The following is a 23,844-nucleotide window of genomic DNA, read 5'->3' as shown; positions in this document are numbered from 1 at the left end:
CAAGTGTTGCCTGATATAATTTCTGCCAGTGATTTGATAAACACAAGAAGCACTTACTGTTTAAAAATATGTTTTTGGCTTGAGGTTATTCTAAAAATGAACATATCATTTAGTAAACTGGTTTCACATATTTTCTTCATTTAATTGAATTCAATAGCACTCATATGACTAGGCTGTATAACTCATGAATAAGGTTTAATTTTAAACCAAAAACAGAATTGCTTTTCTTAAAGTACATTAATTCAATTTTTATTTAAAAATATCTCAGAAAGTTATAAAATCTGAAATATATTTGATTTTTGAGCTAATTTGAATCTTAGTAAATACCCTCTCTGTAAATAGGTTTAATCCTCCTATTTGGTCAAATATTCCATCATAGATACCTAAAATATTTTCTAGCCTTGGATTGCTGTAAAACTGAACAAAACCAAATCGAGCAAAATTTGAAATATAAGTTAAATTTTACTTACATTTTATTCAGTTACCAGAAACAGAGCTTCCTTTTAAAGCTGAAATTCAGAATACCATATATTATATGTGTGAAAAAAATCAACCTATCTAACACTAAAACAACAAATTAACTGGGCTATAGATCTTAAATGTACCTTGATAACCAAACCATTTACTTTGTTTTCATAAAACAACTAAGTCATTTAATTTTGACAAAGAAAACAATTTGTTTTGTTTTTCATTGTCAATTTGACCAAAATAAATGTTTACACAGGCTTTAATAAAGATTAAAAAGAACCAACAGTGATTATCAGATATAGAAAGATAAGAAAACATGACTTTCCTTTCATGTTCTATGATCAGATGTACTATACTGTACAAGGGAGATAATATGTTGGCAAATTAAACATTATTCAATTAAGATTAGCTTTAGATGAGAATGCATCTCTTATTAAAGTATTATGGTGGTAAACTGTATGTATGCAAAAAAGTAAAATCACAAAAATACTGAACTCCGAGGAAAATTCAAAACGGAAAGTCCCTGATCAAATGGCAAAATCAAATGATAAAACAAATCAAATGAATGGTCAACTGTCATATTCTGGACTTGGTACAGGCATTTTGAAAATTCAAATGTAGAAAATGGTGAATTAAACTTTGTTGTATATAACTAAAGCTTCTATTCTGCATGCTCCTTTTACCGGGGACCAATATGGATGTATCAGTCCAAGCTTTTTATGTAGCAACTGTACACACAATTACCAAATAATTTCACATATAAAAAAGAAGATATGGTATGATTGCCAATGAGACAACTATCCACAAAAGACCAAAATGACACAAACATTAACAACTATAGGTCACCGTACGGCCTTCAACAATGAGCAAAGCCCATACCGCATAGTCAGCTATAAAAGGCCCCGATAAGAAAATGTAAAACAATTCAAACGAGAAAACTAACGGCCTCATTTACGTAAAAAAATGAACGATAAACAAATATGTAACACATGTTCATATATGAGTACCATTAGAGTTGTTGGGTATATGACAATGAATTTGCAACTCAAAGCACAGTCACATCAGGCTTCTCTGACAATAATTTTTTAAGAAATAATATTTTCATTGATCTTAAAACTTTGACAAAAATGCTTAAGACATAAAAATGGGTTTCATCTTATTTGTTGTAAATTGATGCATATAGCATTATCTTCTTTTACTGTCACTTATATTAATCTATTGAGGGGTACTACACTTTTGTATATTTATTTGACAAATGAAAATTTGATATTATAAACACTCCTAAGGTTACAGAATATTTCAAAACTGCATATTCCACTTGCATTCAGCCAAAATTTTTAAAAAAAATCACGGTAAACTTAAAATTGCTTTATACTAAATAAACTTTTTGAGGGCAAAATCAGAATTCATTCATTTACCATTTTTTGGTTTGTGATTTTTCTGAATATCTCTTTCTACAAATGTGATTTTTCAGAATTGCAGTATTATTAAACATACATTACATAAATCACATATTTCAATTTTTTTTTAACATGTAAAAAAGAAAAGTCAGATAACTATAAACAGCATCTATCATCATATATTTATATATCTCAAGAAAAAAAGATAAGATATCCTCTAGAATTATGTAATCTTATTTCTTACCATCGAAACAATAGAGGCCATACTGATAAAAAATCCCTGCGAGAGCTAAATTGCTAAATGAGTTTTTGTAACTTGTAACTGATTATTATAAAGCATTAAAGTGTTGGTAACATAATTACTGAAAACTAAAATGCTAGTTAGTATGTTTTTCTAATTGGTTGCTATGGAAACCAAGTGAAAATGTTTTGGGAAAATATTAAATTGAGATCCTCTGCTGGTTATATAATATAAAATTATTAATGATTCAGTTGTAAAAGCTAGCAGACAGCTGTTTCATGCAATATGGACACCCAAAACGCTTGAAATGTTTCTTTTTCATACATCAAATACATTTGTAACAAAACACATTTTATATAATCACAGAAAGATATTAGCCTTAAAGGTTTGGCAGAAACCAAGGTTGTAATTAATTCGTACACATTTTAAAACAGAAAAAATGCACTCTGTCTTCCGTTTTCTTGCATTTTAGGAATATTTCATAACCTGCCTTTTGCTTCTAAATACTACTATTTTGTTTTGATCTTGATAGATATTTGATTTTTGGGAAAATTTTGCATTTATTTCATATAATTATTAGCTTACATAAAACATAAATTGATGATGATTATGAAAGTGCATTTTTTGTTTTAAGTGAAAACATGTTACCTATCTGACATTTTTTCCAAAGAAAATATCCTGCTTGTGTAGACATATTACATGGCATTTGTGGTCTTCTATTACAGAAATTAAGCTTTATTGAATTCATCTCCAACAGATGCTAGGGGGATGTCTAGAATTTACAGTCATGTATGAGGTTTTGTTTTTTTGTTGAATATCAGACTTTGATTTTGAGATGTAGAACAGCAATAAAAGCCTAGGGTTAAACTGTACTGTATCAATTCTTTTCAATGAAACTGAAAGGCTAGCTTACAGTCATGTATGAGGTTTTGATTTTTGTTGAATATCAAAAATACTTTGATTTTGAGATGAAAGCAGGAAATTCAATTTTTTTCAATGAAACTGAAAGGCTAAGCTACATCAAACTAGAACTTATCCACATCTTACATCATAATGTAAATGTTGGATGTTGACAGTATTTATTCCACATAGACCATGCCAAAAAAAAAAGAGGTAATTCCTGTTTACAGTGTTTTCATTAAGAACCGGCCGCCGGCCATTTTGAACTGTTCAAATCAATTTCTGGCCGGTTCAGTTGTCCTTAAAAAAAAAAAAAAAAAAGTCCGATTTTTTTATCAGATCTTTTTATATTAAAATCATGACAACGGAGTTCGAAGATTTGTGTTTATATTTTAAACCGACATGCGGTTGCAACGACGATTTTCATTGGCTGTTATTTCAGACTTCCTGTTTGACACACGTGCTTATCGTTGTTATGATTGAATGAATAGTAATGTACACGGATTCCACTGTACCCTCGCAGCTCTCATGGGGTGTTCCGTAAACGGAGGGATCTACGTACATACATACATAGTTTTACTGTTTAGGTGATCTACAACGGACCCCGTCGATCTGCCGGCAACTACAAAGCATCCGAAAAGGGGGCAGGGTACATCGATGAAAAATTGCTTTGGCAGAACTTCTGGTCCCGTTCCAAATCATAGATATATTTCTGGTGATAATACTTTCAGTTGTGAGGTATGTAACCCTTTTAAAAGCTATCAAACGAAATTTAGAAGAAGTGGAAGCTCATGTTTTCTTATAAATGAGCCTGGCCAGCACTTCTTCTTTTTCTTTCTTAACACATCTTTTCATACCACCGGGATAATGGGAAGGGGGATATTTAAAACTGCTGCGTGCAGGGGAAGTGCTGTCCAAATTTTTTTAGGGGTCCCCAAAGGTAGGACAAGTATCTGGTTTTAAATGTAAATAGCACCATAATTTTCTTATTGTCCCATGTCCCTATTTAAATAAAATTAACCTCTTTTCAGGTTCAGAGTTTTTGCTACTACATGTAACCTTTTATCAACAATTATTATATAGCCAGAAATAAATTATGATGCTCAATGTAGTATTTTTTATTCTGAGGATGATCAGATTTTGAGGACGATTGTTGCTGGTGAACTCTATTTTGGCATGAATAACAAGTTTTTATACATAAGTGTCATTGAATTGTATCCATCAATCATTCTAATAATTAATCTCTTAGTGAAGTGATATAAATGAAAATATTTCAATATTATACTCTCTGACTTAGTGATGTTAGATATTTAAATTCAATTTTTTTACTTAGAAAAACTTTAGGTTGCCTACATTAACAGTGGTACTGTAAAAGTGACATTTTTAGAACAATTATAATTTTCTGCCATGCCCAGAATTCAGGATTTTGTGTCTATTTTTTTTTTTAATCTTTGATGGTGGGGAAAGTGGTAGAAATGAAATTTTCAGAACTATAGTTTTATGCCAGGTATGCAGGTTTTTAAGCCTTTTTGTTAAAATTTTGAGGTGGGCTAGTGGTAAAAGTGACATTTTCAGAACTATAATTTAATGCCCAGAATGCGCCAGAATGCAGGATTTTGCGTCTAATTTTAAAAAAATCGTGGGGGGGCAAGCCCCCCCAAACCCCCCCTGTTAGGTTTGGGCCTGCTTAAATCTCTAATTGGCCCCTTCAAACAAAATGAAGTGAAACCCCTGTGTTTAGATGCAGAGGCAGATTTAGGGGGAGGCAGAGGGCCCGGCCCGGTCCTCCCCTATTGAAAAAAAAATGGTTGATTATGTAGGGAATCACTGATGCAGCCTGGTGGGCACTTATGAAAATTTCTAGATCTGCCACTATGAGATGTGCAGGATTCTAGGGAAGATGTACCCTTTGTGCAATAACCTAAAGTGGCTAACTTGAATGTTATTTGGTCTCTTGTGGATAGTTGTTTCATTGGCAATCAAATCACATTTTCTTATTTCAATCAAAATGCTGCAGGTTTTGTTTCATTGACATCGATTTTATATCCTGGTTGGTCTTATTATAATTAATTTCCCCCCAAATTAAGTTAAGAAGGAAGGGGGGAGGGGTGGTAGTGGGTCAGTGAAAAAAATATGTGAATCATAAGTTATTTTTTAATCTTACATTGAACTTTTGATGTCATCCCTAAGATTTTGGTCATGGTGGATATTGTTGAGTGTACCGGTACTAATAGTGTTCACCTCTTATATTGGCTTTTCCACTTTAAAATCAGTTTTTTACTACTTGGAATTATAATTAAAAAAAAATCATGTGCAGGGAACCCTTGACACAATCATTTTTATCAATTAATTCAAGGAATGTCTATTCTATCTCCTTCTTATAATATAATCATTAATTACTTAAGTAGGAAAACCTGCATATTTCCTTCCCACTAAACCTATTACCATATCACCTATTTTTCATCTCCTTTTTTCAATAGATTTCTGTGTCAGTGACAGAAGATAGGTTCTGTACTGAGCATGCTGACATTTGTAATACTTATTCACTTTAATTAGATGCAGTTGTCTATACAGATAATAACAATAAATCCATATTGGGTCCATAAATGTCTACATATAATTAACTCTACTTTTGTTGAACTTTCATCAACTGAAGTTTCAATGCACTAAATATTTTAACAGGATGCAGGGGCAGAGTCACAGGGGCAGATACGGTCATTTTACAAAAAAAAAGGGGGGGGGGGGTCCCAAACCAGGACAAAGGGGAATTCCAACCACATGTCCCCATTCATATGCACTGATCGTCTAAAAAAAGGGGGTTCAAAGTTTCCAAAACCCAGGCCCCCCTCCCTGGATCTGCAACTGAGTCATCATAGTCAGTGTTTTCATTAAGAACCGGCCGCCGGCCATTTTGAACTGTTCAAATCAATTTCTGGCCGGTTCAGTTGTCCTTAAAAAAAAAAAAAAAAAAGTCCGATTTTTTTATCAGATCTTTTTATATTAAAATCATGACAACGGAGTTCGAAGATTTGTGTTTATATTTTAAACCGACATGCGGTTGCAACGACGATTTTCATTGGCTGTTATTTCAGACTTCCTGTTTGACACACGTGCTTATCGTTGTTATGATTGAATGAATAGTAATGTACACGGATTCCACTGTACCCTCGCAGCTCTCATGGGGTGTTCCGTAAACGGAGGGATCTACGTACATACATACATAGTTTTACTGTTTAGGTGATCTACAACGGACCCCGTCGATCTGCCGGCAACTACAAAGCATCCGAAAAGGGGGCAGGGTACATCGATGAAAAATTGCTTTGGCAGAACTTCTGGTCCCGTTCCAAATCATAGATATATTTCTGGTGATAATACTTTCAGTTGTGAGGTATGTAACCCTTTTAAAAGCTATCAAACGAAATTTAGAAGAAGTGGAAGCTCATGTTTTCTTATAAATGAGCCTGGCCAGCACTTCTTCTTTTTCTTTCTTAACACATCTTTTCATACCACCGGGATAATGGGAAGGGGGATATTTAAAACTGCTGCGTGCAGGGGAAGTGCTGTCCAAATTTTTTTAGGGGTCCCCAAAGGTAGGACAAGTATCTGGTTTTAAATGTAAATAGCACCATAATTTTCTTATTGTCCCATGTCCCTATTTAAATAAAATTAACCTCTTTTCAGGTTCAGAGTTTTTGCTACTACATGTAACCTTTTATCAACAATTATTATATAGCCAGAAATAAATTATGATGCTCAATGTAGTATTTTTTATTCTGAGGATGATCAGATTTTGAGGACGATTGTTGCTGGTGAACTCTATTTTGGCATGAATAACAAGTTTTTATACATAAGTGTCATTGAATTGTATCCATCAATCATTCTAATAATTAATCTCTTAGTGAAGTGATATAAATGAAAATATTTCAATATTATACTCTCTGACTTAGTGATGTTAGATATTTAAATTCAATTTTTTTACTTAGAAAAACTTTAGGTTGCCTACATTAACAGTGGTACTGTAAAAGTGACATTTTTAGAACAATTATAATTTTCTGCCATGCCCAGAATTCAGGATTTTGTGTCTATTTTTTTTTTTAATCTTTGATGGTGGGGAAAGTGGTAGAAATGAAATTTTCAGAACTATAGTTTTATGCCAGGTATGCAGGTTTTTAAGCCTTTTTGTTAAAATTTTGAGGTGGGCTAGTGGTAAAAGTGACATTTTCAGAACTATAATTTAATGCCCAGAATGCGCCAGAATGCAGGATTTTGCGTCTAATTTTAAAAAAATCGTGGGGGGGCAAGCCCCCCCAAACCCCCCCTGTTAGGTTTGGGCCTGCTTAAATCTCTAATTGGCCCCTTCAAACAAAATGAAGTGAAACCCCTGATAGTCATTTTCAAAAAGGGGTTCCATCCCAGAATAAAGGGGGGTACCAACCTGGTAATTATAAAATCTTGATTAAATAAAAAAAAACTATAGTATTTGCCACTGAGGAAGGAAAAGCTTACCAGCCTAAAATAAAACACAGGAATATAAGCAAAATTTGGATCTTCGTCAATATAGATAAGATTTTTCACATTTACCATATGACAATTAAGGTATCTTGGTTGCAATCTTAATATTCTTAAATGAATGTAAACTTTAATTTTGTGTTACATTAACCAGTTTTCTTACAGAAAATAGATGAACTACTGCACAGGGAAGCCACTATGTAAAATAGAAAATACATCCTAATACTGGGTTTAAGGGTCTAAATTAAGTGAAAAGTAAGACACTAGAAACAAATTCATATTTTATCTGTTATAAATCTAAAAAAACACCAGAACAATAGCCTATGTCAGGCTGGAAATAAGAGTAGAACGCTGACATTCTATGTTAATTTCTAGGTTCAATGGCCCAAATAAAAGTCTAAAATTGGCCAACCTCAACAAAGAATAATAAATATATATAATAAATCATACAATTATAAACAAAACAATACCCCAAGGAAAAACTGATTTTTTTTTTCAATAACCGTTTATCAGATGTAAGAAAAGTTTGATACTGACAAATATTTAAGATAATGTAAAAGTGTTGGGGGTTTAAGTTTCAATTTGCGCATTACATGTAGTATCAGAGCTTTTGAAAAAGCTTATGTGAGAGGAAACTATTGATTATCATGACATTATAGCTTTACCTTGTTTTCTTCTGTTATCACAAAGGTACTACACAAATAAAAAAATAATTAATAGATGTATCTTAATCACAATTCTGATGAAAAATAAAAATGTAAGACTTAGAATGCATTCAAGATAGGATGATTTTTACAGAATAACTTGATATTATTTATCCTCTAATTCTTAGAAAACATTTATAGCTTACCACCAGTGGTAACAGACTTGGCACGATGTAATGATCAATATAATTGCCTGACTTAAGGGCGGCTCTAAGGCACAAGTTAATTGTTTGATTATAACAAAAACAGGAAAAACTTCATTACAAACCCTACAAAATTACTAAACAATTGACATCTGATTTATATCTCCAACACAACAGAACATTTCCTGAAAGTATACCACATCTTCTTTTTTATAAATAAAATTGAGAATGGAAATGGGGAATGTGTCAAAGAGACAACAACACGACCATAAAGCAGACAACAGCCCAATGCCACCAATGGGTCTTTAAATGCAGAGAGAAACTCCCACAACTACAGACACTTCGAAGCCTGACATAGTTTATGTATGTTTGAGGATAAAACTTATTATTTCTCTTTTTAAATTATTTCTTTTTTTTTTTATTTTAATAATGAAATCATGTCCCCCTCCTTAAAATATCATACAGGGGATTCCTTTTTATTGAATGAGGAAAGATTTTATTTTTGTGAATATTTCATTTTGTTGTCAATTGAACATTTGAATATAATTTCAACTATACCCACAAAACCTGCAAAAACTGGAATCCCACTTCATGTAATAATAATGAATTAACAGTACTATATTTAATTTCTTAATACCTACACCACAGTAAAACATAAATACAGCTAACAGATACACTGATATATCATTAAGATCGGTGAATGGCTCCTCATTATTAGTAGCAGCAGATACATGATCATACATGTAGTCAATTAATCAGTGAAATAACAAAAATATTTTCAGGAATTTTCTTAAAATGCCTCTTTAAACAAATTACACTGGCAATGTGTAAAAAGGGAAATAACTCAATTTTTTTTTGGACAAATGCAATACTGATTTTCATATCTGGTATAATTTACTAGATATTAAGGAACTATATGTTTCTTTATATGATACTTGCAAAGCCTAAAAAAGTTATAAAAAAGAAGATGTGGTATGATTGCCAATAAGACAACTATCCACAAAAGACCAAAATGACACAAACATTAACAACTATAGGTCACCGTACGACCTTCAACAATGAGCAAAGCCCATACTGCATAGTCAGCTATAAAAGGCCCCGACAAGACAATGTGAAACAATTCAAACGAGAAAAACTAACGGCCTTATTTATGTAAAACTAGAGGCTCTAAAGAGCCTGTGTCGCTCCCCTTGGTATAAGTGATTTAAACAAAGGAAGCAGACAGTTCATGACAAAATTGTGTTTAGGTGATTGTGATGTGTTTGTACATCTTACTTTACTGAACATTCTTGCTGCTTACAATTATCTCTATCTATAATGAACTTGTCCGTGTAGTTTCAGTGGAAAATGTTAGTAAACATTTACAAATTTTATGAAAATTGTTAAAAATTGATTATAAAGGACAATAACTTCTTATGGGGTCAATTGACCATTTTGGTACTTATTTTTGAGTCTTAAATTGCTGTACGTTATTGCTGTTTACAATTTATCTCTATCTATAATAATATTCAAGATAATTTAAAACCCAAAACAGCAAAATTTCCTTAAAATTTCCAATTTAGGGGCAGCAACCTAACAACAAGTTGACCGATTCATCTAAAAATTTCAGGGCAGATAGATCTTGACCAGATAAACAATTTTACTCATTGTCAGATTTGCTCTAATTGCTTTGGTTTTTGAGTTATAGCCAAAAACTGCATTTTACCCCTATGTTCTATTTTTAGCCGTAGCGGCCAATTTGGTTGGTTTGCCCGGTCAAAAAACACAATTTTTAAAATAGATACATCAATGATGATTGTGGCCAAGTTTGGATTAATTTGGCCGGTAGTTTCAGAGGAGTAGATTTTGTAAAAGATCATTGAGATTTACGAAAAATGGTTAAAAATTGACTATAAAGGGCAATAACTCCTACAGGGGTCAACTGACCATTTTGGTCTTGTTGACTTATGTGTAAATCTTACTATGCTGAACATTTTTGCTGTTTACTGTTTATCTCTATCCATAATAATATTCAAGATAATATCCAAAAACAGCAAAATTTCCTTAAAATTACCAATTCGGGGGCAGCAACCCAACAACGGGTTGTCCCATTCATCTTAACATTTGAGGGCAGATAGATCTTGACCAGATAAACAATTTTACTCATTGTCAGATTTGCTCTAAATGCTTTGGTTTTTGAGTTTAAACACATTTTTAAAACTAGATACATTAATGATGATTGTGGCCAAGTTTGGATTAATTTGGCCGGTAGTTTCAGAGGAGAATATTTTTGTAAAAGATCATGGTGATTTACGAAAAATGGTTAAAAATTGACTATAAAGGGCAATAACTCCTAAAGGGGTCAACTGACCATTTTGGTCTTGTTGACTTATGTGTAAATCTTACTTTGCTGAACATTTTTGCTGTTTACTGTTTATCTCTATCCATAATAATAATATTCAAGATAATATCCAAAAACAGCAAAATTTCCTTAAAGTTACCAAATCAGGGGCAGCAACCCAACAACGGGTTGCCCCATTCATCTTAACATTTGAGGGAAGAAAGATCTTGACCAGATAAACAATTTTACCCCATTTCAGATTTGCTCTAAATGCTTTGGTTTTTGAGTAATAACCAAAAACTGCATTTAACCTCCATGTTCTATTTTTAGCTGTGGCGACCATCTTGGTTGGTCGGCCGTGTAAAAAAACACACTTTTTAAACTAGATACATCAATGATGATTGTGGCCAAGTTTGGATTAATTTGGCCCGGTAGTTTCAGAGGAGAAGAGTTTTGTAAAAGATCATGGAGATTTACGAAAAATTGTTAAAAATTGACTATAAAGGGCAATAATTCCTCAAGGGATCAACTGACCATTTTGGTCTTGTTGACTTATGTGTAAATCTTACTTTGCTGAACATTATTGCTGTTTACAGTTTATCTCCATCTATATATAATATTCAAGATAATAACCAAAAACAGAAAAATTTCCTTAAAATTACCAATTTAGGGGCAGCAACCCAACAATGGGTTGTCTGATTCATCTAAAAATTTCAGGGCAGATAGATCTTGACCTGATTAACAATTTTACCCCATGTCAGATTTGCTCTTAAAGCTTTGGTTTTTGAGTTATAAGCCAAAAACTGCATTTTACCCCTATGTTCTATTTTTAGCCATGGTGGCCATCTTGGTTGGTTGGCAGGGTGAAAAAACTAGATACATCAATGATGATTGTGGCCAAGTTTGGTTTAATTTGGCTCAGTAGTTTCAGAGGAGAAGATTTTTGTAAAAGTTAACGACGCCGGACAACGGACGCCAGACGCCAAGTGATGAGAAAAGCTCACTTTTTAGGCCAGTTGAGCTAAAAAGCATGCCTCTAAGACTAAACAATCAATCCGTACACATCCAACATACAATGGATTTAGTGTAAAGATGTCATAAACAGCCAAAGAAAAAATTAAAAAATTAAAAAGTTAGACAAAGAATTGCATCCTTTTCAAAAACATACTTGAATTATTGAATTTCTTTTTGCATAATTGTCAACCAAAATCAACAAAAAATGTTCTATTAAGAATACACCTGTTTCTTATTTCAAGTGTCAGAAAATAGGTAGGTGTCTTACATGTATATAAATCCAAAAAAGATTTAAAGGGGTATATACTACTACAGGGAGATAACTCTGTTAAAATCAGCTGAACATTTTAATCAATATTGATAGAACTGAAAGACATTGTTATCTTTGTAATAATAATGAACTTGGTGATGAGTTTCATTACTTATTCAAATGTACCTTTTCAACAATGCTAAATATTTTCTTTTAAATATATGCAATAACTATATATGCTTATAATTAAAAAAACATCATTTAGTTAGGGATTGTCAAAAAAGAATTTTCAACTATTTTCAAACTGGCTAGATAAACTTACATTTGCAATTGAACTTTAGTCTGAAAACTAAATCTTATCTAAAAAAAACATCACCTTAGAATGTAACATCCAGTGTGTGACTTAGCGTGTTGTCTTTCGGGGGAGAGGAGATTAAAAAATTTTTTTTTACAAAAGTATTTCAACCCATATTGAACAGAAGTTACAGTAAGGAAACAATAACTGTCAGTTTATAAATCTTATATAACAAAATTAATATAAGACAACACATCTTTATTAAACAATTTAAAAGCTTTTGAGTTTACGATTGCATTTCTTTTTTTAAAGAAAGCAACTTGTTTATGTCTTAACCTATAGCTGTACAATGTAAGTTAATCTATGGGAGTGCAACCCAAGTATAAATCTCAATCAATTATACCATGGTTTTGTTGTATAAGGTATTCAAAAGAAAATAATTGTCAAGACCTGGCAGCGGCCGCCTGAACTTTTTGATAGAAACAACAAAGTCAGTGTGGGGCCACTAAGCTAAACTGCCCGCTTTGCACCAGCTGAAATAAATGATTGCTTATGGTGGGAATCGAACCCACATACACCAACTCTGTTGTCCTATATTGTAAATGAACCAAGATTCGCTCCCAGAACAAACAAAACTAAAGTTTTAAAATATGTTGATTTTTTGTTATTAAATGGTGAACTTTTATAGACTCAACTGTTCAGCTACATTTACATGAATCACATCCAACCGTTTGTTTGGCAAGGCGGATTAGTTTTTAGGGGATGGAGGGGACAGGAAGCACGCCCCTTTTAGAGAACTTTAAATATGGTAAACAAATAACCTATTTAATAGTATTTTCAAATGTTGGCTTGCTTTACACCCACCCCCACTTCAAAAGTGTTTGATCCACACCCGGTTTATTAAACACTGCTGACATGATCATCTAGACTTTTAATTAGGCTACTCTATGTTTGACCGTTAAAATTAGATAGCATTTGTCTACTCTAAACAGGAATATATATATATACAATGTATGGCAGTCAGCAGGGTTAAAGAACATCAGTTGTTCGACCTGTTAGTCAAGTGCGTTTTGTTTAAATATATTTTTTTCACTTTTTTGGTATTTTGGAAAATGTTGTTTGTGCTGTTTTTTAGACCCTTCTACAACGAAATTTGTTTGACATGTACACAAATATTATAAAAATTGCGGTTTTTATCCAACGAAATCATAGGTTTGAACTTATAGTTTTCAATTTAGACTCGTTTATATATATATATGTCGTGTACATTTTATTATTTTGTACAGGTTATTACTTGTACAAAAATTTTGTAGGAGTAATTACTTGTATGATGCCATCATACAGGTTATTGCCTGTACATATATAATTATACCAGTAATAACTTGTACAATTTTTGTTAATAAAAAGATAATAACTTGAACAAAACAATATCTTTGAGTTGTATATTATGTGCTTCTACTTTGTTCTATTAAAGTTAAACTTTTATTCCAGTATATGATATTACATATGCAACTTTTTTTCATGATTTATTTCTAAAAATAAAATGTAGAAGGGTATTGTTTTAATTTCGCTTTTTACGACTTTGTCGCTTTGTACCAGTAGTCAGTTTTTAAGTGGCAACAAGCTGTTAAGCTTAATTTGCTCAATTTCTCATGCTAGGTTATGTTGTTACTCTGCGTTTGTCGTGAGTCTGAATTATTCTTACATTTCATTGTCATTGATATAATTGCCAATGAGACAACTCTAAACAAAAGATGACACAGACATAAATAGGTATAGGTCACCACACAGCCTTCAACAATTAGCAATGCCCATACCAAATAGTCAGCTTTTAAAGGCCCTGGAATAGCAAATGTAAAACAATTCAAACGAGAAAACTAACGGCCTTATTCATGTACAAAAATGAACGAAAAACAAATATGTAACACATCAACAAGCAACAACCATTGAATGACAGGCTTGGGAAAGGCACATACATAATGTAGCGGGTTTAAACATGTTAGCAGGATCCAAACCCTTCTCCTAACATCGGACAGTGGTGTAACAGGTAAAAATGAGCTAGCTACGCCACTGTCAGACCCCTCATCAAGGTTCGGGCGTACACGTAAAAATTACCTAGCTACACCACTGGGACTAGGATTGGGCATCTTTGTTAAGATTGTCTTAAAAGATACATTCGATGGACAGTCTGATATATATCATGTGACAGTCTTAGGGCTGTCCTATAATTTGTCCGAACATGTAAAAGACAAATCTTAAAACGCTTTGGAAGACATGGCACCAGCTCCAATTTCTCAGTCCCAGTTTAACTGCTTATTATGTTTAAATGATAAATATTGTGTTTATTACTGTAATAGTTTTTCCAATCCTTCATCATAACTGATATCCAAACAAGTTATTAAATCGAGCACAAGGGTTCAAAAATACCCTACCCCCAAAACGGTACAACAGAAAAAACATAACTTTGAATGGTCGGTGCTTTAATATTAACAAAATGTTAAAAAAAGTTCTTGAATCTTTGGCTAGATTGGGCATCATTATGCAATAATTGACATTGTATAGATGACAACTTACATACATTTGTGTACCTGCATTATAGAATTTTATAATTGACATGAATGTTTAATAAATAGTTCATTGTAATATTCATTATTCAGTGTCTTCAACCTATGCCAACATTTGATAAAAACATATTCAATCTATGCCTACAAACAAAATACAATAGGTGTTGTTATAGCAATTATTAATTAATAAAAGGTAAATTACAGTCAGTATATTTAAGCATTAAAAATACTCTTTGAAATTTCAGAAACAAAAATAAAGTATTTGGAAAATAATTCTATGACATGTCTTACTCCTGAGATATCTTTGTGAAACTTGCACCAGAGACCAAACTTTAAGGATAACATGACACCAGTTGATTGTGCAGATGCAGCATCATATCTTATAGTATGACTTTTGAGACAATCATAATAGTAAAATTTTTCTATTTCTTTGTACAGTAGTTGTTGTTTGTTTATGTAATTTGTACGTTAAAATCAATCGGGTCCAGGACCAATCCAGTATATCTTATGATTATCCTTCGTTTTCAAATCAATTTCCTATGTGCATACATTAAGAGTAATAAAGAGCTGGTAAACTCAGTGTATGATAAATATTTCTGGTTATGGAATACATTCTTCTGCATTTATTTCCATATTTTTTCTAGAAATTCACAATTGCATGTTTGTAGTTCAATTATTGTGTGTATACTAAAAAAAGGTGTGAGCCAAGGCTCCGTGTTGAAGGCCGTACATTGACCTATACTGGTTTACTTTTATAAATGATTAATTTTTTTTTATTATTATTTTTTTTTTTACATAAATGATTGTTCCTTTACGCCGCATTAGCACAAAAAGGCTATATCGCAGCGAACTTTTATAAATGTTATTTGGATGGAGAGATCATGTCTGATCATTGTCACTCACACCACATCTTCCTTTATCTATATGTTAGAATTTATAGTGAACATTTATAATAGATATTTTACATGATTCAGTGCTTATTAAATACACGAGTATCAATAGTGTATTATGCCATTGTATTTAAAGAAAACTATTTTATATAAAACTTAATATTTTTGATCATATATTTTATATTACATGTATTTATGAGAATGACACTGATATATATTTAATATGACAAGATGCTTGCTTCTTTAATAAAAATCCATAAAATTCTTCTTTTTCCTCATCATTTCATTATATTAATTTTTAGCTAGTTCTTATTTAAAAAAGAGATCCTCAACAAACACAATTATAACTACATTTTCACTTGTGTTGTACTTGTAAAACCTTTATACTTTAACGGTAGGTTTAAACTGGTTGTAAATTGATTAGCCCCTGATTAATTTATGTTTTTATAACACTTTATCTGTAACAAATTATTCAACCTATGCCAACATTTTTTCATACAATTTTATACCTAAATTTCAAAATGTTGGCATAGGTTGAATGAACCCATTATTCATTCATGCCATATTTCACAATTTTATAAAATAAGGTGGATTATAATTTTCAAGACAAATTTATGCCAATAAGATAACCATTTAGCATGTTTAGCAAAAAGTAGGCATACTATTGTAGATTTATCAGTTTATTCAAGCATTAATAGTTTTAAAGTAAGTGATACAAATGGAGAACAATGTATATAAAATTACATGCATGTCATACACAAAATTTCTGAGCTCCTCAATACCCCCTAAAAATGATCCCTTGGCAATTATAGAATTTTTGAATGTAGAAATTAAGCACGTTACATTGTATAGCTGCTATGGAAACAAACATACTAGAATGTCAATCATTTTTTTTTAACATTTTTGAATTGTAAAGTGTTTGATTAACTCTCCCTTTTTCAATTTAAAAGACATGTCATAAATTACTCTCTGCATGATTCTTACAAAGACCAACTAAAATGCATTGGTCAATATAGGGCCTTGTGATTGCAGTGTTTACTGTTCATTGATTAAAAATTTTCCCTTTTGCTGAATGCTTTAATATCTGAACCAAATTCTGTATCTTAATTTGGTGAAATACCTTTATCAGATTAAATTTATTTTTGTACACAGCCAGAGTTACTCAAGTGTGAAGTGAGTAAGTGTCAGTGAACAGATAAACTACTAGTTTGATCATGTGATCAAAAGGCTAGAAGAGTTTGATCTTTACTTGGACAATAAAGATATGCATTTCATATTAAGATTTTTCTTAGGAGTTAAAGGTAGTTACAATGTAATATGTATAATGAGTGGCTTCAAGTTAACTTTTAAGAATTTGAAACTGTTTAGTTTGAAAAAAAAAATGCTTTTGAAGAATCAAAATATTTCTCAATTTGCCTTGACCCCCTTATGAAACTACATTTATGGTTAATGTTAACTTTTTGACAGTTCTATTTCAAATTTTCTTGTTTTTGTAGCTATATATATAGTGGTTAAGAACAAACTTCTGAAAATATGTTTTTGCCTTTTTGTTATATTAAACATTTCTGTCAAGGATATAAGCCAATAACAGTCCATTCGGTAAAAAATGTTTTAAGACTAAACTTTCTATCCTACATTTTTGCCCCTATAAACAGTAGCTCATCTTAAACTATAAACAGTAGCTCATCTTAAACTATAGACAGCAAGAGGGTGCAGCTGAAGGTAAAAAACATGAAGATTAAGGATATACGCCTAATGCTATGTTACTTATAGGTAGATATCCAAGCACAACCTAGGACACAACATGCACTAGGTCACATGTATATATCTGTGTGTGCAAGGACTAAGGTCTCTCCTTAATATTTTCAGGGGATAAAGACAATGAAAGTATATTCTTAGTGCAAAAAATGAAGAAAGTGATGCTGTTATTAGTGATTGTGTTGCTTCAAACTGTGGATTACAATCAAATGTGTGTTCAGATATATTGGATTTCATTGTGGATTAAAATCAAATGTGTATTCAGCTATACTCGATTCCATTGTGGATTAAAATCAAATGTGTGTTCAGCTATATTCGATTCCATTGTGGATTGAAATCAAATGTGTGTTCAGATATATTTGATTTCATTGTGGATTACAAAGATGATATTGATATAGCAGCTAATAATGGTAAGTTTTATAAATATTATAACCGGCATCCGTCGTCCATTGTCAGTTGTCCAGCATCTGTCATATGGGTCTGGTATGTCTATATAGTATTGTGTGCATGTTTCTATGTCTTGTCTCCAAACTCTCCTTTAGCAATGTTTAGATTGTGCAGCCCAGTAGCTGACAACCAGGTATGTTAAGATAGGCTTTAGTGGATTTTTCTATGTTTAGGGGCTATTGGAGGTATACTTTCTGTTAAGGCTTTTCTGTATGCCATGATTTTGCACCCTGTTTTCCTCTAGGTTGTGCCGCAATCATTAACGGTATGTTTTCTGTTAAGACCTTTGTGTATACCATGTTTTTGCACCCTGCATGTTTCCTCTAGGTTGTGTGGCCAATCATTCAAGGTATGTTTTCTGTTAAGACCTTTGTGTATGCCATGTTTTTGCACCCTACATGTTTTCTGTTTAGAGCACAGGCGTACAGAGGTTTGAGGAAATTTTCTGTTAAGACCTTTGTGTATGCCATGATTTTGCACCCTGTTTTCCTCTAGGTTGTGCCGCAATCATTAACGGTATGTTTTCTGTAAAGACCTTTGTGTATACCATGTTTTTGCACCCTGCATGTTTCCTCTAGGTTGTGTGGCCAATAATTAATGGTATGTTTTCTGTTAAGACCTCTGTGTATGCCATTTTTTTGCACCATGCATGTTTTTTGTTTAGAGCGCTGGCGTACAGAGATTTGAGGTATGGTTTCTGTTAAGACCTTTGTGTATGCCATGTTTTTGCACCCTGCATGTTTTCTGTTTAGAGCGTGGGCGTACAGAGATTTGAGGTATGGTTTTCTGTTAAGACCTTTGTGTATGCCATGTTTTTGAACCCTGCATGTTTCCTCTAGGTTAGGTGGCCAATCATTCATGGTATGTTTTCTGTTAAGACCTTTGTGTATGCCATGTTTTTGCACCCTGCATGTTTCCTCTAGGTTAGGTGGCCAATCATTCATGGTATGTTTTCTGTTAAGACCTTTGTGTATGCCATGTTTTTGCACCCTGCATGTTTTCGCTAGGTTGTGTGGCCAATAATTCATGGTATGTTTTCTGTTAAGACCTTTGTGTATGCCATGTTTTTGCACCCTGCATGTTTCCTCTAGGTTAGGTGGCCATTCATTCATGGTATGTTTTCTGTTAAGACCTTTGTGTATGCCATGTTTTTGCACCCTGCATGTTTCCTCTGGGTTAGGTGGCCAATCATTCATGGTATGTTTTCTGTTAAGACCTTTGTGTATGCCATGTTTTTGCACCCTGCATGTTTCCTCTAGGTTAGGTGGCCAATCATTCATGGTATGTTTTCTGTTAAGACCTTTGTGTATGCCATGTTTTTGCACCCTGCATGTTTCCTCTAGGTTAGGTGGCCAATCATTCATGGTATGTTTTCTGTTAAGACCTTTGTGTATGCCAAGTTTTTGCACCCTGCATGTTTCCTCTAGGTTAGGTGGCCAATCATTCATGGTATGTTTTCTGTTAAGACCTTTGTGTATGCCATGTTTTTGCACCCTGCATGTTTCCTCTAGGTTAGGTGGCCAATCATTCATGGTATGTTTTCTGTTAAGACCTTTGTGTATGCCATGTTTTTGAACCCTGCATGTTTTCGCTAGGTTGTGTGGCCAATAATTCATGGTATGTTTTCTGTTAAGACCTTTGTGTATGCCATGTTTTTGCACCCTGCATGTTTTCTGTTTAGAGCGCGGGCGTACAGAGATTTGAGGTATGGTTTTCTGTTAGGACCTTTGTGTATGCCATGTTTTTGCACCCTGCATGTTTCCTCTAGGTAATGTGGCCAATCATTCATGGTATGTTTTCTGTTAAGACCTTTGTGTATGCCATGTTTTTGCACCCTGCATGTTTTCGCTAGGTTGTGTGGCCAATAATTCATGGTATGTTTTCTGTTAAGACCTTAGTGTATGCCATGATTTTGCACCCTGCATGTTTCCTCTAGGTTAGGTGGCCAATCATTCATGGTATGTTTTCTGTTAAGACCTTTGTGTATGCCATGTTTTTGCACCCTGCATGTTTCCTCTAGGTTAGGTGGCCAATCATTCATGGTATGTTTTCTGTTAAGACCTTTGTGTATGCCATGTTTTTGCACCCTGCATGTTTCCTCTAGGTTAGGTGGCCAATCATTCATGGTATGTTTTCTGTTAAGACCTTTGTGTATGCCATGTTTTTGCACCCTGCATGTTTTCGCTAGGTTGTGTGGCCAATAATTCATGGTATGTTTTCTGTTAAGACCTTTGTGTATGCCATGTTTTTGCACCCTGCATGTTTCCTCTAGGTTAGGTGGCCATTCATTCATGGTATGTTTTCTGTTAAGACCTTTGTGTATGCCATGTTTTTGCACCCTGCATGTTTCCTCTAGGTTAGGTGGCCAATCATTCATGGTATGTTTTCTGTTAAGACCTTTGTGTATGCCATGTTTTTACACCCTGCATGTTTTCTGTTTAGAGCAAGGGCGTACAGAGATTTGAGGTATGGTTTTCTGTTAAGACCTTTGTGTATGCCATGTTTTTGCACCCTGCATGTTTCCTCTAGGTTAGGTGGCCAATCATTCATGGTATGTTTTCTGTTAAGACCTGTGTGTATGCCATGTTTTTGCACCCTGCATGTTTTCGCTAGGTTGTGTGGCCAATAATTCATGGTATGTTTTCTGTTAAGACCTTTGTGTATGCCATGATTTTGCACCCTGCATGTTTCCTCTAGGTTAGGTGGCCAATCATTTATGGTATGTTTTCTGTTAAGACCTTTGTGTATGCCATGTTTTTGCACCCTGCATGTTTCCTCTAGGTTAGGTGGCCAATCATTCATGGTATGTTTTCTGTTAAGACCTTTGTGTATGCCATGTATTTGCACCCTGCATGTTTTCTGTTTAGAGCGCGGGCGTACAGAGATTTGATGTATGATTTTCTGTTAAGACCTTTGTGTATGCCATGTTTTTGCACCCTGCATGTTTCCTCTAGGTTAGGTGGCCAATCATTCATGGTATTTTTTCTGTTAAGACCTTTGTGTATGCCATGTTTTTGCACCCTGCATGTTTCCTCTAGGTTAGGTGGCCAATCATTCATGGTATGTTTTCTGTTAAGACCTTTGTGTATGCCATGTTTTTGCACCCTGCATGTTTCCTCTAGGTTAGGTGGCCAATCATTCATGGTATGTTTTCTGTTAAGACCTTTGTGTATGCCATGTTTTTGCACCCTGCATGTTTTTCGCTAGGTTGTGTGGCCAATAATTCATGGTATGTTTTCTGTTAAGACCTTTGTGTATGCCATGTTTTTGCACCCTGCATGTTTCCTCTAGGTTAGGTGGCCAATCATTCATGGTATGTTTTCTGTTAAGACCTTTGTGTATGCCATGTTTTTGCACCCTGCATGTTTCCTCTAGGTAAGGTGGCCAATCATTCATGGTATGTTTTCTGTTAAGACCTTTGTGTATGCCATGTTTTTGCACCCTGCATGTTTTCGCTAGGTTGTATGGCCAATAATTCATGGTATGTTTTCTGTTAAGACCTTTGTGTATGCCATGTTTTTGCACCCTGCATGTTTTCGCTAGGTTGTGTGGCCAATAATTCATGGTATGTTTTCTGTTAAGACCTTTGTGTATGCCATGTTTTTGCACCCTGCATGTTTCCTCTAGGTTAGGTGGCCAATCATTCAAGTTATGGTTTTCTGTTAAGACCTTTGTGTATGCCATGTTTTTGCACCCTGCATGTTTCCTCTAGGTTAGGTGGCCAATCATTCATGGTATGTTTTCTCTTAAGACCTTTGTGTATGCCATGTTTTTGCACCCTGCATGTTTCCTCTAGGTTAGGTGGCCAATCATTCATGGTATGTTTTCTGTTAAGACCTTTGTGTATGCCATGTTTTTGCACCCTGCATGTTTCCTCTAGGTTAGGTGGCCAATCATTCATGGTATGTTTTCTGTTAAGACCTTTGTGTATGCCATGTTTTTGAACCCTGCATGTTTTCGCTAGGTTGTGTGGCCAATAATTCATGGTATGTTTTCTGTTAAGACCTTTGTGTATGCCATGTTTTTGCACCCTGCATGTTTTCTGTTTAGAGCGCGGGCGTACAGAGATTTGAGGTATGGTTTTCTGTTAGGACCTTTGTGTATGCCATGTTTTTGCACCCTGCATGTTTCCTCTAGGTAATGTGGCCAATCATTCATGGTATGTTTTCTGTTAAGATCTTTGTGTATGCCATGTTTTTGCACCCTGCATGTTTTCGCTAGGTTGTGTGGCCAATAATTCATGGTATGTTTTCTGTTAAGACCTTTGTGTATGCCATGATTTTGCACCCTGCATGTTTCCTCTAGGTTAGGTGGCCAATCATTCATGGTATGTTTTCTGTTAAGACCTTTGTGTATGCCATGTTTTTGCACCCTGCATGTTTCCTCTAGGTTAGGTGGCCAATCATTCATGGTATGTTTTCTGTTAAGACCTTTGTGTATGCCATGTTTTTGCACTCTGCATGTTTCCTCTAGGTTAGGTGGCCAATCATTCATGGTATGTTTTCTGTTAAGACCTTTGTGTATGCCATGTTTTTGCACCCTGCATGTTTTCTGTTTAGAGCGCGGGCGTACAGAGATTTGAGGTATGGTTTTCTGTTAAGACCTTTGTGTATGCCATGTTTTTGCACCCTGCATGTTTCCTCTAGGTTAGGTGGCCAATCATTCATGGTATGTTTTCTGTTAAGACCTTTGTGTATGCCATGTTTTTGCACCCTGCATGTTTCCTCTAGGTTAGGTGGCCAATCATTCATGGTATTTTTTTCTGTTAAGACCTTTGAGTATACCATGTTTTTGCACCCTGCATGTTTTCGCTAGGTTGTGTGGCCAATAATTCATGGTATGTTTTCTGTTAAGACCTTTGTGTATGCCATGTTTTTGCACCCTGCATGTTTCCTCTAGGTTAGGTGGCCAATCATTCATGGTATGTTTTCTGTTAAGACCTTTGTGTATGCCATGTTTTTACACCCTGCATGTTTTCTGTTTAGAGCGCGGGCGTACAGAGATTTGAGGTATGGTTTTCTGTTAAGACCTTTGTGTATGCCATGTTTTTGCACCCTGCATGTTTCCTCTAGGTTAGGTGGCCAATCATTCATGGTATGTTTTCTGTTAAGACCTTTGTGTATGCCATGTTTTTGCACCCTGCATGTTTTCTGTTTAGAGCGCGGGCGTACAGAGATTTGAGGTATGGTTTTCTGTTAGGACCTTTGTGTATGCCATGTTTTTGCACCCTGCATGTTTCCTCTAGGTTAGGTGGCCAATCATTCATGGTATGTTTTCTGTTAAGACCTTTGTGTATGCCATGTTTTTGCACCCTGCATGTTTTCGCTAGGTTGTGTGGCCAATAATTCATGGTATGTTTTCTGTTAAGACCTTTGTGTATGCCATGTTTTTGCACCCTGCATGTTTCCTCTAGGTTAGGTGGCCAATCATTCATGGTATGTTTTCTGTTAAGACCTTTGTGTATGCCATGTTTTTGCACCCTGCATGTTTTTCGCTAGGTTGTGTGGCCAATAATTCATGGTATGTTTTCTGTTAAGACCTTTGTGTATGCCATGTTTTTGCACCCTGCATGTTTCCTCTAGGTTAGGTGGCCAATCATTCATGGTATGTTTTCTGTTAAGACCTTTGTGTATGCCATGTTTTTGCACCCTGCATGTTTCCTCTAGGTAAGGTGGCCAATCATTCATGGTATGTTTTCTGTTAAGACCTTTGTGTATGCCATGTTTTTGCACCCTGCATGTTTTCGCTAGGTTGTATGGCCAATAATTCATGGTATGTTTTCTGTTAAGACCTTTGTGTATGCCATGTTTTTGCACCCTGCATGTTTTCGCTAGGTTGTGTGGCCAATAATTCATGGTATGTTTTCTGTTAAGACCTTTGTGTATGCCATGTTTTTGCACCCTGCATGTTTCCTCTAGGTTAGGTGGCCAATCATTCAAGG

General features: G+C 34.2%; 1 protein-coding gene across 3 annotated transcripts in view; it reads right to left on the bottom strand.

Moving 5' to 3' along the window:
* Positions 1–23,844, bottom strand: part of LOC134715564 (leucine zipper putative tumor suppressor 2 homolog) — a 456,927-nt gene that overhangs the window by 383,222 nt on the left and 49,861 nt on the right. The window contains exons 1-2 of one of the 3 annotated variants that reach the window (XM_063577831.1): positions 2,113–2,200; positions 471–509 (exon numbers count right to left, since the gene is read on the bottom strand). The exons of 1 other annotated variant lie outside the window; for it this stretch is intronic. The gene's annotated coding sequence lies outside the window, so the exon portion shown is untranslated. Of the gene's footprint in view, positions 1–470; positions 510–2,112; positions 2,201–23,844 lie in introns of those variants that run through there. One more of the 3 variants, XM_063577832.1, reaches the window with a different exon arrangement.

The sequence above is a fragment of the Mytilus trossulus genome, chromosome 4, assembly GCF_036588685.1.
Source record: "Mytilus trossulus isolate FHL-02 chromosome 4, PNRI_Mtr1.1.1.hap1, whole genome shotgun sequence".
In the NCBI taxonomy this organism is placed as follows: Eukaryota; Metazoa; Mollusca; class Bivalvia; order Mytilida; family Mytilidae; genus Mytilus; species Mytilus trossulus.
The sequence above is the reverse complement of the archived record's forward strand: the minus strand, read 5'-3'. Positions and strand labels throughout refer to the sequence as shown.